General features: G+C 37.4%; 1 protein-coding gene across 1 annotated transcript in view; it reads right to left on the bottom strand.

Moving 5' to 3' along the window:
• Positions 1 to 2,528: 2,528 nt before the first annotated feature.
• The window catches only part of LOC143883552 (putative F-box protein At5g55150), a 33,655-nt gene continuing 30,367 nt past the window's right edge, over positions 2,529 to 5,816 (bottom strand). Inside the window, exon 4 of the mRNA XM_077386901.1 lies at positions 2,529 to 3,374. The gene's annotated coding sequence lies outside the window, so the exon portion shown is untranslated. The remainder of the gene's footprint in view (positions 3,375 to 5,816) is intronic.

Genomic DNA, 5,816 nt, shown 5'->3' with positions numbered 1-5,816 from the left:
GCCTAATAGATCAATGGTTTTGATCTTTCCCAAAAATGATTTGACTTGGTTTATTATCATAAGCCAATGACCAAAAACACCCTATTTCAAGGAAAATAATAACTTCCCATATCTCATTGAAAATTATAATAAATACCTCAATCTCATGGGAAAATATAAATACCTCTCATAGAAGATAACCAAAATAGTCTCATCTCATAGAAAATGAGAATAATATCAATATCTTAGAAAATGACCAAATTAGTGGTATCTTATGAGATAAGAGTATGCTTATAATTTACACGCCATATGGGCATTTTGGTTATTTTTCATAACATGTATTTTTCTTTTTTTTTTATGAGATATGAATATTTTATTTTTTATAAGATACAAGTATTTGGTATTTTCAAGATGGGTCACTTTGATAATTTCTTACTAGAGATGGGTGTTTTTATCTTCTTCTTTTTTTTTATGAGATTTTGTATTTTGTCCATGAGGCACGGGTATTTTGGTTATTTTTAATTAAATATGGGTCTCTTGATCATTTTTATGAGACAGGGGTAATTGGTAATTTTTCATGAGATGGGAATATTCCTAATTTTCCTATCTCATGAACATAACAGAGAACATAACCTTGGATATGATAGAATGGAAGAAAATGATCCATGTAGAAGAACCCAACTAGAACCAGGATTAGAGCCGGGTAGATCCATTTTACCTTCTTCATGAATCTTTTTTTCTAAAAGATTCATTTGGCCGACCCCAACTAGCTTGGGACAAAGGCTTTGTTGAGTTGAGTTAAGCTGAGTTGAGGGAATATTACTAATTTTCTCTGGGGTAAGAGTATTTTAGTCATACTCCATAAGTGCACTCTGGTCATTTTCATGGATATGAATTTTTTTTATCATTTCTCATAAGATAGATATTTTGGTCATTTCAATGAGATACAAGTATTATTATCATTTTCTATGCTCCATGAGAGGCTTTTTTTTTCATTCTTATTAGATTGGGGCATTCTTTGCTATTTCCTTTAGGTGTTTTTTTAGTATTTTATTAGATAGTGATATTTTGGTCATCTGCCAAAAAAATTAGGGCAATTTGGTCATTTTATTGATACAACTATATTGTAGGGACTCAAAGCTATTATAGAGCCCAAGAATAGGTTTAGGAGCACAATCGGTTGTTACAATCTGAAACAAACAGGTGAATGTTGCAACCGATTGTGTGCCCCAAACCAATTATTTGTTCGTCCACCCATTGGTTTGGGGCCTACAATCGGTATCGGTTGCAATAATATAAAACGAAAAAGGCCCGAATGGTTTGGATTATTGAACAAGTGGGCCACTTATACTTCTACCGAGGGCCCAAATGGTTTGGGTTATTGCACAAGTGGGCCACTTATACTTCTACCTGCTCATTTCTTTCCTTGGAAATTTAAGCATGATAACAACCCGTGTAATAGAAGCTTATTCCTTACGGGCATTTATACAGACAATTAGGGTAGTTTGACAACCAATTAAAATTATTCATGGGCCCAACTGTAAAAGATAAGCTCAGGAGGAATGTGAGAGGATTGGTTGGGCACTAGTAGATAGAGCATAGAGAGTGAGAAAACCCTAAAAAACAGTGAAAAATAATACGCTACTTCAAAAAAAATCCCTGTTTTTCAGGGCTTTTCGTGCTCTAGACCACATCTAAGTCTAACCAAATGCCATTGATAACACCACATCGGATGATCTAGGCCCTAGATTGATCGAGCCTTGATTAAGATCTTTAATCCGTCTAGAAAAGCCATCCAGTATTTTTTTTGTAGTATCAAAACCATTTAGGTTGCCTCATGATGTTCTACAAGATCTATACATTTCCGGCGAGTCTGACTCAGAGCTTTTAGGGATCAACGCGATGTTTGTAGCATTAACTTCCTGCATTAGCACTCCCTTTTCAAAGAAATACCTGATGGCTTTGATCACTGATGGCATTGATCACATCAACATTTTGCGACAGCATGGTGCATTCTACAACAAAGTCTGCCAGTACTTGAGCTTTTATCGCTGGCCTGGGTAGGTATTGGATATCGAATTCGCTGAGTTCCACAGCCCACTTCACAAGTCGCCCTGACGTGTCTGATCGGTGGAGAATCTGTCTGCCATGATGAGAGCATATGCCAACTTTTATCGTGTGCGCTTGAAAATACGGCCTTAGTTTTCTGGCTGCCATGATAAGAGCATATGCCAACTTTTCTACTAGCTGGTGTCTGGTCTCGGCCTTGCTGACATAGTAGATTCGTTTCTGTTGGTTGTGCTCTTCTCGAATCAACACTGCTACTAATGCCCTCGGGCTCACCGACAGGTACAATACTAGCTATTCTCCCGGCTCTGGCTTGGTCAACAACGGTGGGGAGGCGTACTGCTTCAGTTCTTCAAACACGACTTGACACTCCGGTGTCCAGGGGGCCATTTTGATTCCAAAAGACCAAAATGTCCTTATAAGTGAAAAGACACAAAATTGCCTTATAAAAAGAGCAAAATACACATAATGACGAACAATATGTTCTGAATCAAGGGTGTGGGAATATCATTTCTAGATATACTAACATCCTTGGCCTAATAGCCTATGCTATGCAAGGGCGTAAAAATAAAGAGCCCAGCCCATCAAAACATTAGCTGTAAAAGGTGGGCCCCATGCTAATACATGGGCTCAGATGGGGATCGTGGGACCTACCCTGTCAAAATATGAGAAGGTGGGCTCCACCCGAAGCATGGGTTTGAGTTGAGTTGGTAGGATCTATCCTACCAAGACATATCACAGAGCATATTGAGTATTGTGGTCTTTTTACAAAGTAATCTTCATCTTTTCACTTACTAAGAACATTTTGGTCTTTTTATGAGCCAAGCAAAAAAAAACAATGGTGGACTCCACCCGATGCATGGGTTTGGGTTGAGTTGGTAGGACCCAAACTGTCAAAACATATCACTGAGGATCATGGGTATTCTGGTCTTTTTACAGAGTAATCTTCATCTTGTCACATGTATAAGAACATTTTGGTCTTTATGAGGCAAACAAGAAAAAATCTACAATGGGTATGAGTCAGTATGCAAATTGTGAAACTAAAAGATTGTTTTTGCAAATATAGCAAAGCAGATGACTTCTTTTGCAAAAACCCTTTTCACATAGCAAAGTAGAGGATTTCTTTTGCAAAAAGCCAAAACCCCATCCCCAAAAAGCTCTTAGCAGCCAATCAATAAAGGAAAATACAAGGAGAATTTAATAATTTATGTGAATATAGTGCAGCAAATAAGAAACGAAAGAAGCACATTTCACAGGTCACATACACCCCTCTCCCTCCTTGGTCTTTTGACCCTTTTCCATCTAATTTCTTTGATTCTTGATCAGATCTGAAGAGAGCAGAGAGAAATGGAGAAACCAAGTGAGATAAGCAGTTATAAGATGTTTAGAGGATACAACAAGAGATACAGACATTTCAGCCCCACAGTTGGATGCTCCATGACTTTCCGCATCTACTTCCCTCCTTCACTCACCTCCCGAAAAAAGTTCCCCGTAATCAAACCCACTTCCTTTTTTCTCCATATGTATACATTGGTGTTTTCATATGCTTCTCCTCTGTTATATACATTTCTAGGGTTTTATTTCAAATAGTACCAGAAAAATTCTTAATAATTTTTTTTTTACCATGTGAAAATATTTGCTGGGTTTCAATTATTATTTCTTGTTGTTCTTAGTAGTTCTGATAATGTCTAGTAGTATTTTGTGTATATAATCACTATGGTGGAATTGAAATGTAGGATTGTTCTAGGGTGTTAGTTACTTGTTTGTATTCAATTCAATTAGATGATCTGGATTTTGTTTAGGGTTTTGTTTTTATCTTTAATACACACACATTAGGGTTTTCATATGCTTCTCCTGTCTTATATTCATTTCTAGGGTTTTATTTCAAGTAATACTAGAAAAATTCTCGTATTTCTACCATATTTGCTGGGTTTCAATTATTATTTCTTGTTGTTCTTGGTAATGTGATAATGTTAATTATAGTATATTGGCGTTGTTATATAGGGTTTGATTTCAATTAGTACCAGAAGAATTCTCGTACTCTCTACCATGTGAAAAGAAAAGAAATAATCTTCTGAAAATATTTATGGGGTTTCAATTATTATTTCTTGTTGTTCTTGGTAATTCTGATAATGCCACATATAGTATAGGGAAATGATATCAGCACAACCATATTTTGATATTATTACAAACCATCTTGTCTTTTAGTATTAAAAGAGCAGTCAAAAGGTTATTACATTTCCCAAAAGGCTCTCATAAACCAATTAAAGAAGAAAAGACCGCTGGGTTTGTGCAAATATCAGCATATAGTTTTGCTGATAACATTTCCCATACTATATTGTCGTTGTTATATATATATATATAGAGAGAGAGAGAGAGAGAGTTAAGTGAAGCTACACATACGTGTAGCGAACTTAGCTACACCAACGGCTTAAAATACAGTGGGCCCACATTGTTTGGGTGATCCAAACCATTCATTTGATAGACCCTCACATTAATAAGGTGTGCCCAAAACAATCAGCTCCATAGGATCATCCCCACCCTTCAAACTGTGGAGGCAAAAATGGACAGATTTGTGAAGGTTTTACGCGTCCATTTTTGCCTCCACAAATCATAGGGTTGGGATGATCCTATGGAGCTGATTTTTTGAGCACACCCTATCCTTTTGACTGCCCATCAAATGAATGGTTTGCAAGTTAGCTACACGTATGTGTAGCTACACTTTTCTCATATATATATATATATATATATATATATATATATATATATATAGAGAGAGAGAGAGAGAGAGAGAGAGATAGAGAAAAGCGCTCTTGCGCTGCAGCGCAGTTACGCTGCCTACGCTTTAGTGGTTTATAAGGCCTCCCATTCATCACATCTTGTAGACCCACGATATATTTTAAAGGGGGGCCCGCTATAAAAACCAGTAGGAACGCTTATAAACCACTAAAGCGCAGAGAGCGTAACTGCGCTGCTGTGCAGGAACGCTTTTCTTATATATATATATATATATATATATATATATAGAGAGAGAGAGAGAGAGAGAGAGAGAGAGAGAAAACTGTTGGTGAGCTTAAGCGCACCAAACCTATGGTGCGCTTAAGCTCCCCAATCACATGGGGGCCCACTTTGTTAGGTGATCCAAAGCATTCATTTTAAAGGCCTTATGATAGATAGGGGGTGTACCAAAAATCAGCTCCATAGGATCATCTTAACCCCTTCATTTGTGGAGGACAAAAATGGGCAGATTTGTGTCTGTCCATTTTTGTCCTCCACAAATGGAGGGGTTAGGATGATCCTATGGAGCTGATTTTTGGTACACCCCCTATCCATGTAAGGGACTTTAAAAGGAATGCTTTGGATCACCTAACAAAGTGGGCCCTCATGTGATTGGGGCGCTTAAGCTCACCATAAGTTTGGTGAGCTTAAGCGCACCAACAGTTTCCTCATATATATATATATATAGAAAACCGTTCCTACACATATGTGTAGAGAGTTATCTACACACTAGCTTAAAATACAGTGGGGGCCCACATTGTTTGGGTGATCCAAGCCATCCATTTTAAAGGCCCTCACATAGATAGGGTGTCTACAAAAAATCAGATCCATAGGATCATCCCAACCCTACGATTTGTGGAGGTAAAATGGATGTCTTTAAACCTTCACAAATTAGTCCATTTTTTGCCTCCACAGTTCGAATGGTTAGGATGATCCTATGGATCTGATTTTTTGTGGACACCCTATCTATGTGAGGGCCTTAAAAATGAATG

Source organism: Tasmannia lanceolata, unplaced genomic scaffold, assembly GCF_043159265.1.
Source record: "Tasmannia lanceolata isolate RefF3 unplaced genomic scaffold, GAP_Taslan_0.1 ptg000002l, whole genome shotgun sequence".
Lineage (NCBI taxonomy): Eukaryota > Viridiplantae > Streptophyta > Magnoliopsida > Canellales > Winteraceae > Tasmannia > Tasmannia lanceolata.
This window is presented reverse-complemented; position numbering and strand designations above follow the sequence as displayed.